The sequence below is a fragment of the Aegilops tauschii genome, chromosome 2, assembly GCF_002575655.3.
Source record: "Aegilops tauschii subsp. strangulata cultivar AL8/78 chromosome 2, Aet v6.0, whole genome shotgun sequence".
In the NCBI taxonomy this organism is placed as follows: domain Eukaryota; kingdom Viridiplantae; phylum Streptophyta; class Magnoliopsida; order Poales; family Poaceae; genus Aegilops; species Aegilops tauschii.
In genome coordinates this window covers 247,774,947-247,785,265 of record NC_053036.3, presented here as the reverse complement: position 1 = coordinate 247,785,265, position 10,319 = coordinate 247,774,947, and the positions used below count along the sequence as shown (strand labels likewise).

Sequence of the window (10,319 nt, the reverse complement as noted above, 5' to 3'; positions counted from 1 at the left end):
CCTCATCAGTCCAGTCCTGAATTTTATTCTTCCCAAAACTATCCAGTGCTTTATCATAGTCGGACTGTGCCAACAACGCCCGCATCTTGACTTGCTGTGACGCCCCCGATTTGACCATACACTAATCATGCACGCAAACGTGTACGATCAAGATCAGGGACTCACGGGAAGATATCACAACACAACTCTAAAACATAAATAAGTCATACAAGCATCATAATACAAGCCAGGGGCCTCGAGGGCTCGAATACAAGTGCTCGATCATAGACGAGTCAGCGGAAGCAACAATATCTGAGTACAGACATAAGTTAAACAAGTTTGCCTTAAGAAGGCTAGCACAAACTGGGATACAGATCGAAAGAGGCGCAGGCCTCCTGCCTGGGATCCTCCTAAACTACTCCTGGTCATCGTTCTGCGGGCTGCACGTAGTAGTAGGCACCTCCGGTGTCGTAGGAGTCGTCGACGACAGTGGCGTCTGTCCAGGCCCGTCGATGAGGGGGGCCAAAGTAGCCGACCGCACAGGGCCCCCCAACTCATGGGGCCCCCGATTGAAGAGAAAACACGAGGGTTTTTTTAGTTGGAGAAAAAAACGCTAGGTAATCTGTCTCTGCGGCGCTCGCTACAGCTTGAGCCCTATGGCCGTGACCCTCGCCAGTCCCTCGCCCACGCAGACGCGCCGCCTCTCTTGCGATCTGCAATGAATCCACGTGTATCGGCCTGCTGCAGACTGCTGGCGGCGGCCGCTCTCCCCCAGTCTAGCTCTGCCTAATAGCTGCTCCGTGCTTGCACTAGCATACCATGCCTAGCAGTGATTCCCGTCCTCCGCCTGGCCGCCAGACGCTGGCCTTGTCTCTGCTACATGGAGGACTTGTTGCCCCTCCAAAGCCGGTGCTGCTCGTTGCCTCGGCCACTAATCTGTAGGTAATTTACTGATTTCTTGGACTGAGAGAAGCCAACAACTATAAAAGATGCACTTGAAGTTTGACTGATGTCTTTGAACAATGAACTACGGAGTAATTTTGAACTGAAAAAGAAATCTGTACATGTATATATGAAACCCGAGTTGATGCACTTTATATCAATTTTATTTCATGCTACAGAAAAATAAGATGAAGACATATTTTCATTAGCGACCGACCTGCAACAACAGGAGTGTCTACATACATGGGAGGAATGGATGAAGCAAACTATTGATTTGGTATTCTTTTGTGTCCCTTATTTGTCATGTTTAATCTATTTGATTCCATTGCTAAGCATTGAGTTTAGATCCACATATATTGTGCAATCGAGCAAATTTATGTATGCTTTGGGCATGATGCGTTCCTCGGATAGCGAGGTATTATTTTGGTAGTGTAGATATTCTTTGGATACTTCTTTTGTTATATGAATTTAAAAAAATTTAGGACCCCATTTTGTATTTTGTCCCGGGCCCCCAAATTCCTGGAGACGGCCCTGCGTCTGTCTCCTGGGCTCCAGCCTCTGGTTGCGACAACCAGGTAGAAAGGTAAGGGGGAAAAGAGGGAGAAAAGCAACCGTGAGTACTCATCCAAAGTACTCGCAAGCAAGGAGCTACACTACATATGCATGGATATAGTGTAAAGGGCCATATCGGTGGACTGAACTGCAGAATGCCAGAATAAGAGGGGGATAGCTAATCCTGTCGAAGACTACGCTTCTGGCAGCCTCCGTCTTGCAGCATGTAGAAGAGAGTAGATTGAAGTCCTCCAAATAGCATCGCATAGCATAATCCTACCCGGCGATCCCCTCCTCGTCGCCCTGTTAGAGAGCGATCACCGGGTTGTATCTGGCACTTGGAAGGGTGTATTTTATTAAGTATCCGGTTCTAGTTGTCATAAGGTCAAGGTACAACTCCGGGTCGTCCTTTTACCGAGGGACACGGCTATTCGAATAGATAAACTTCCCTGCAGGGGTGCACCACATAACCCAACACGCTCGATCCCATTTGGCCGGACACACTTTCCTGGGTCATGCCCGGCCTCGTAAGATCAACACATCGCAGCCCCACCTAGGCTCAACAGAGAGGTCAGCACGCCGGTCTAAACCCTATGCGCGCAGGGGTCTGGGCCCATCGCCCATTGCACACCTGCACGTTGAGTACGCGGCCGGAAGCAGACCTAGCCCCCTTAATACAAGCGCGAGCTTACGGTCCAATGCGGCGCGCGCCACTCAGTCGCTGACGTCAAAAAGAGCTTCGGCTGATACCACGACGCCGAGTGCCCATAACTGTTCCCGCGTAGTTGGTTAGTGCGTATAGACCAAATGGCCAGACTCAGATCAAATACCAAGATCTCGTTAAGCGTGTTAAGTATCCGCGAACGCCGACCAGGGCCAGGCCCACCTCTCTCCTAGGTGGTCTCAACCTGCCCTGTCGCTCCGCCATAAAGTAACAGTCGGGGGCCGTCAGGAACCCAGGCCCACCTCTACCGGGATGGAGCCACCTGTCCTTTTAGCCCCCTCATCAGAATCACTTGCGAGTACTCAACGAGCCGACCCGACTTTAGTCACCACATGTGTCATGTATATAAAGTATATAGTATATACCCGTGATCACCTCCCAAGTGATCACGGCCCGATAATATAGCATGGCAGACGGACAAGAATGTAGGGCCACTGATGAATACTAGCATCCTATACTAAGCATGTAGGATTGCAGGTAAAGGTAACAATAGTGGTAGCAAAGACAGGCTATGCATTAGGATAGGATTAACGGAAAGCGGTAACATGCTACACTACTCTAATGCAAGAAGTAGAGAGAAGACTAGGCGATATCTGGTGATCAAAGGGGGGGCTTGCCTAGTTGCTCTGACAAGAAGGAGGGGTCGTCAACACCGTAGTCGAACAGGGGGTCGCCGGCAGTCTCGGGGTCTGCCGGAAAGAAGTAACGGAGGGGGAACACAATAAATAATAGAGCAATCAAAGCACCACAAAGCATAACATGGCAATACGCGGTGCTAGAGGTGACCTAACGCAGTAGTAGGTGATATCGGCGAAGTGGGGAAACATCCGGGAAAGTATTCCCGGTGTTTCGTGTTTTCGGACAGACGGACCGGAGGGGGATTGTTGCACGTTTGCTATGCTAGGGACACCTGGCAGACGAACGGACTGCCTATTCGGAATCGTCATATTTTTCTGAGCAACTTTCATGTACAAATTATTTTCATCCGAGTTATGGATTATTTTATATTAATTTTCAAAGTTCTAATCATTTTTGAAATTTCTGGTTTTAATTTAATTCGAAAATGAAACAGTAAATACTTTGTCACATAGTGTACTCTAGCCTATGAGTATGACAATGGGCCAGTGGGGGTTGGGCTGACCCAGCCAAAGGTTGAATGGTCAAATGTTGAATAGTGAACATAGGTCCCACATGTCATTGTCCATGGTTAGTTTGACTTTAACTAAATCAGATTACTAACAGCGGGAGGCATTGTCATTGGTTAGTAGTTAAACTAACTAGTACGAGTAATTAGATCCTAAGCTAATTTGCACGGCCGGCCAGCTTGGCTGTGCATACACGCACATAGCACATGATTTGCCATAGCCACGGCCATTAGTAGAGGCGGGCAGCGGCTGTAGTAGGAACTAGCAAGCAGCAGCGAATGGCAAGCAACAGTAGCAGCGAACAACACGAAAGCATAACAGCAAGCAAGATCAGCAGTAGCAGGGCAAAGCAGCGTCAGGTTGTGGGAGCAGCAAAGCAAGCAGCAGCAATACGCGAGCAGCAACAACAGTAGAAGCAGCGGCGCTAAGCAGTAGGCGACAGCAGGCGGGCAAACACGTCGCAAGGGGGGAGCAGCAGGGCACAGCGGGGGCGAGCAGCGGCAGGCAGTGGCGCGAGGCCATGCTCGGACAGGCACTCGCGGGTGCGCGGCCAGGGCGCGGCCGGATGGAGCTGCAGCCATGGCGGCCACAGGCAAGTACGGGAGCGGCGGCAAACGACCCAGATCGAAAGGGAAAAGCGAGGGAATCGGTAGAGGGGCTCACCCAGTGCTCGTGGACGAGGTTGGGAGGTCGGGAGAGCTCGAGAGGCAACAAATCTGACGACGAACGGCGACGGCCGTGGCGGGGAAGACGGCTCGATCCACACGTACGGTGCGGCTCCGGTTGAATGGATGCATGGGGATGACGGAGTCGACGACGAGGAAGTCCCTGGACGACCTCCCGATCGCCGGGGAGGCCAGTGGCCGCGGGGACGGTGACGGCGCGTCGACGACAGCTCGAACACGAGGTTCAGAGGAGAAGCGCGAGTGCGAGAGGGAAATTTCTGGGCTAGGGTTCGATCCAGGGGGCTCGGGGTCGATGTTATCCAGCCAGAGGAGCCGCGGGATGGCCGACAGCGCGACATCCACAGCATGGACGGCGTGCGAGCACTGCCAGCGCCATGGCCTCCCTGTTCTGTTCAAGTGGTAGGAGAAAAGCCCACTGGTGGGCTGGGCCTTCTGTAGTACTAGGCTTTTAGGTGAGCAGTGTTAGGCTTTAAATTTACTTCTCTTTTATTTATTTTATTTTTCTGTTTAGTTTTTCTACCCTGCTTTGCAATAAGTAGAGCCATCAATGCATTTTGTAAAAGAACTTGACAGATCAAATACTAGGCATTATTTAGAATTGCCACAAAAAGGTTCGGTGAGCATTTGAATTCATTTGGATTTTGCATAAATAGAAAATGGATTAGTGGGGCTGTTTTGGTCACTGTTTTAATTGGTTTTAGGGCAATTAAATACTTTATTAAATGTTGAATACTGTTTGTTAAATAGTTAGTGAATATTTGTAACCTTTTGAACATTTTTTTTTGTTTGAAAACTTTTGTTGGTTGTTTCTATTTTAAAATTTCAAATTTGTACTGGGTTTCAAACTGACACGAGTTTATCAACGGTAACCGAGGTGACGTGGCATCATTAGCGGAGGTTCACTGTAGCTTAACTATCCGGACGTCACACTTGCATAGGGTAAACCTTATGTCACGGTCCAGCAGCGGAATATCGTACTTCATGGATGCCATGAGTCGATAAATCTGTGTTCATAAAGTAGTATAAGCTAGTAGAAGAATTCTTGACAGAATTTAATATGCGGATCAAACAAAATAGGATAAATAGCACCTGAAAGTGTCGGGCAGTGGACGTAGTAATTGAAGTTGAAAATCTGATTACTAGTACTCAACTAGTACTAGCCTTCGTCACGTTCTAGTGCAAGTACTTGATAATTCTTTGGACTTGAGCGGTCTTCACGCCAGAAAAAGTAGCAGCGGCGGCAGCGTGTCCTCGGGACTTGTAGCCTATACGTGGGCAGCAGCCACAACTTGGCGGATCCAGCGATGAGAAGAAAACAGCCAACAGCGATCGATCTCGGACACGTAGGAATCTCCGAGCTTGATCTGGACCCGGTCGACTGCTCACGTAGGAACTCCTGGCGGTGATCTTGGCGAAACCTGCGATTTGACGAATCGCAGGACGGCGGCGGCGGACCAGACCGCAGCCCTAATTCCACTCGTCTCAAATCTCGTATATAAACATCAGCTTTATATACCACTTGTTAGATAATAACGAGATAAAACGAGACACGAGAGACACAGATTTTTACGTGGAAACCTTTGCGGGAGAAAACCACGGACGCGCGAAGGCGCAATCACTATAAGGAGGAGTATTACAAGCACGAGACGACAGACCGTCTGAGGTGCGACTACATGGGGTATAAATAAACGAGTTGTACTCGTACGCGTAGACGTCAACGCAAAGGCCCACATCAGTTGTACTACGTCTAGTCCAAATAATTTGGATCACAATATAACAATAGGTCGGGATACTCAAAATCGGATCTCATGTTTGTGATTAACCATTATACAAGTTTGCATGCACGTCTTGCCTCGGTATGGGCCATTGTTTCAGTAATTGTAATATTGGGCCAAGATGTCTCTCTTGCTTTGAGCTCGGTCATTTAGCTGCTGCCTGTTACGACCGCCGATTCTCTAGTCAACAGAATATATCTCTACGGAAAAATTACGCCGTCAACCGAAGCAATCGTAACAATTTTATTTGGGTTCCCAAACATCAGTCTTTCTGCCCGAGGTGTCTGCAAATCGGCCATACTTACCTGGGATGTAGGCAAACCCCGCGATGTCAAGTCTGTTCGACTTATGGGCATTCTGTCGTTGGCTGTTGGCGGGTGAGATTTTCAGGGAAATTTGTTTGGCAGTAGAAACGTAACTCCATAGATATCCCGCGTCCTCTGGATATTTGCTCTTCTTCCCCATCTGCCGCCCTCATCATTGCCAACTTTGCTCCTTCTCCGTCCCGTGCTATAGCGATGGCGAACTTCACGTGCAACCCCTTCGCCTTCCTTCCGCCGGGCTTCTACATCGAGCAAGGCCCCGCTGATCGCAAGGTGAGGGCAGACATGGCTCTCAGCGCGACTCCACCTCTTTGCCATGATGACTATGCCATTGCTGAGTCCAACAGGCCTATTCCGATCCATCTCCGTTGAGTCGCCAGGCAGGAAATTGTAAGGCTTTTGAACCATGATAGGTTTTTTGTTAGAGATGTGCAAGATTCTGCTTTGGGGCTTGGATTGTATCGCTTCTGCAATGGTTTTATTAGGGATGATGTAGTCGGGAAAACTTACTTGCTGGGTGAGGACAATGAGATTACTTTTGTTAAACATGATGAAGGTCTGAACATGCGCATGCCATCATTGGGTAAGCAGATGTGGGTTCTGATGCTTGCTTTCCCTCAAGACTATCAAACAAATTTCTGGATTGATAAGGCTGTCTCTCAATTTGTCAAATTAATTTAGTTGTTCACTCCTCAGGATCCAGTCTCTAGTGTACTTGTCAAATCATGGATCATGAGTCCGTCACTTGTGCCTAGTAGTTTTGTGATGCGGCAAATGGGTGGCCAGCGTAGATCTTGGACAGTGCCAGTTTACTTGTTGCGTTCTGAAGAGTCGAATGCTCACACTCATGATGTTCCATTGGCGGGGGAGGACCCCCCTCCGGTCGATGGCAGTGACCCACATCCCTTTTATGGACCCCATATGATAGCTGAGCAAGCCTTCCCAGCGAGGTTACAGGTTTGGCTGTAGAACAATAGTGCCTTCGGCTCCTGCTCGTAAGGTGGTCAGGAAATTGTGGTTTGAGGACACTCCTATTTCCTCAAATTTTCAGGTTTTGGTGGAGGATGCTGAACCATTTGCACATGTGCCATCCTCGGTGGTAATTACGGAGATTTTTGATGATGTAAGTGTGGCTCAGGCGGAAGACAACTTTCTGGACCATGCCTTTGCTCCGACTGCTCCTCTTGTTGAACACCAAGTTTCTCCATCTCGCAAAAGGGGCCGTAGGGATCGTTCTGATACGCTGCTAAGCACTGCTGATGTTCGTCGCAGTCCCCGCAGCAATTAGTATATGGGTATTAAAGTGGACCAGCCGTCTGATTCTCGTGGCCGTAAATCTCTGATCAAGCCTCGTGTCACTATTGATGTTGAAGATCCTGCTCCAAATTGCAGCTCCAAACGTTGCCAGCTCTAGCTCCGCGCCACCACCTCCAACAACCATCACGTACATTCAGCAGGTGGGCTCTAGGTTCCGTGGCATCCCCCCTGAGGAGCTTGCTGAAGATCGTTTGCTGGCTATTGGAAACATCTCATCTGATTAAAATGATGTTGGCTAGTAAGTTTACTGCCGGGTCTCCAATAAATCCTAGTCAGGCGCATTTGATTAGTTTTATATCGTTCAACTATCGTTGTTTTAGTTCAGTTTAGTGCCTAGACCCATCATTTTATATTTATTAGTTTGATGAATTCTCAGCTTCGTTCTTGGAACTTGTTATGTTGGAATATTCGTGGCATTAGTCCAGATGTTAAACACGATTCTTTGCGTTCCACTATTGATAATTCCGGCTGCTTGATCATCTGCATTCAAGAAACAAAGAGCGAACATTTCGACCATTCGTACATTCGTAAATTTTGTCTGCCGCGTTCCACTATTGATAAGTTCGCTCACATTCCTTTGATTGGTAGTTCGGGGGGGGGGGGGGGGGGGGTCTGATTGTGATCTGGAATAGCATCGTATTTTCTGCCACGATAGTTGAAAGTCACCGATGGGCTCAGGTTCTTAACTTTAAATCAACACTTTCGTCTGATGTTTGGATAGTGGTTAACATACATGGTCCGTGTGAAGGAATTGAACGCGACAACTTCGTTAGCTGGCTTTGTGATCTTGATATTGGCGACGATGATAATTGGCTTCTAATTGGCGATTTTCATTTCATTCGTTCGACATAAAATCGTAATCGTCCGGGAGGTAGCATCAGCGATATGATCACTTTCAATGATATTATTTGTTCTGGTAGGAACTTGTACCCTACCAGGCCTGGGGCGTAAGCGGTAAGGGAAGGAGGGGGCTGGGCGTGGCGATGAGCGGCCGCGCCGGCGGCTGGGCGCAGTCGCGGGAGAGGAAGATGGCGGCAGCGGCTAGGGTTCCGGCTCCTCTGGGAGCCGGGCAATAGAGATAATAATATTCTTATTGCTTAATTTCAAAAAAAGTCTTACAACCTATATTTATAACCTAGATAACTTGCATAAGAATTAACCTAAGGTAACTTGTGGGCTAAGATTGCTACCCGGTGGGCCTAGCTAAACCGGCCATAACGCTTCTCCCCGCTAGCACAAACAGCTCGTCCTCAAGCTGTAAGGTGGGGAAGCGCTTGCGGAACTCCTTGAGGCGATCAACCAGCGTCAAAACACCTTCTCGACAGCTGGGGCGGCCAGGTCGGCGGCGACGGCGTCCTCCGGAATGTAGTCTGCAACCTCCAGGTAGAAGAGTCACGGGCAGGCATGGCCGGGCGTGTAGGGCTCGTCGCAGTTGAAGCACAACCCTTGGCGGCGACGCTCGAGAAGCTCGGCTGAGGTGAGCCGGCGGAACGGGCGCGCCGCGGTCGCGGCGAGGGGTGACGCAGAAGCCTGTGTAGGCCGACCCTGCGCGGAATCCGACCCGGGTAGCGACCCAGCGGTTCGGGACGGTGATTCCTGCTGGATGGCCACCGCGCGGCGCTCGAACGCGCCGGCGTAGTACATGGCCGACTGGAGATCCTGGGGTCCCCCAAGCTCCACGTCCATGCAGATGTGATCCGGAAGTCCACCGACAAAGAGGTCGGCCTGCTGCTGCGCCGTCACACCCAACGCATGGCATGCCAGGGCCTGGAAACGGTCGGCGTAGTCCTGCACCGTGGAGGTGAAGGGAAGGCGGCCGAGCTCCGCCAGGCGGCTCCCGCGAACCGAAGGCCCAAAGCGAAGGAGGCAGAGCTCACGGAAGCGTTCCCAAGGGGGCATGGCGCCCTCGTCCTTCTCGAGGGCATAATACCAGGTCTGTGCCGCGCCGCGGAGGTGATAAGAGGCAAGCCAGGTCCGCTTCGAAGCGAGTGTGCGCTGCCGCGAAAGAACTGGTCGCACTGGTTGAGCCAGTTGAGGGGGTCCTCCGTGCCATCATAAGTGGCGAAGTCGATCTTGACGAACCGCGGCGTTGCCTGGGAGGGAATGCCTTGTCGAGCTGGCTCGGTGGTGCAGAGCAGCGAGGCGGATGGCGCCTGGTCGGAGTACTCCGGGTAGGGACCGACGGAACCAGATGGGCCCCCGAAACTGCGAGAACGGAGTCGGCTGTTCGGGGGCCGTGGTGTAGACCGGCGAAGGCGAAGACCCAGCCGCCCACGCTGGAAGTGGTGACGCGGAGGGCGGGAACCGGACCTGATCAATCGGGAGGCTGGTCGGCGAGGGTGCCCCCAAGCTAGGCAGGGGCGGCGCCGGTGGTTGTAGCATCGGTGGCGGGGGATGGGCGGGGGCGTTGGTGGCCGCGGGAGAGGGCGGCTGCAAGTACCACAGAGGGGTCGCGGCCGGTGTGGTCCTACCGGGGTGTCCCGCCTGGAACGGCAGCAGCGGCTGCCCGGTGCAAGTCGGCGCGGAGAACGGCTGCCGCAGTCCGATGGCCGCCGCTTGCGGCATCTACTGTAGCGGCCAGGGGCCCGATGACGGCGTCGGCGCCAAGGGCCAGAGGGGCGCCGCGGCAGCCGGAGGGCCACCCGGTGGAGCCGCCTGGAACGGCAACATTAGAGGGGAGACGCCCTGGGGTGGCCACGGCATGTGGCCGTAGGCGGCAACGGGCGCCGTCGGCAGGGGCATGTAGGGCTCGGTCGCGTACTGCTGCTGCTGCAGGTGGAGGCTCTGGACGGCGGTGACGAGGTCCCGCAGGGTGGCCGTGACCTGCTCCGGTGTGAAGACGGCGGACGGCGGTGGCGCAGAGGGAACCGGGGATG

General features: G+C 51.7%; 1 long non-coding RNA gene across 1 annotated transcript; it reads right to left on the bottom strand.

Moving 5' to 3' along the window:
- Positions 1-1,374: 1,374 nt before the first annotated feature.
- On the bottom strand, positions 1,375-4,404 carry LOC141041630 (uncharacterized). Its single transcript, XR_012202393.1, has 2 exons — positions 4,006-4,404; positions 1,375-2,886 (listed from the first exon to the last, which is right to left on the bottom strand). It is a non-coding gene; the product is annotated as an uncharacterized lncRNA (long non-coding RNA).
- Positions 4,405-10,319: the final 5,915 nt, after the last annotated feature.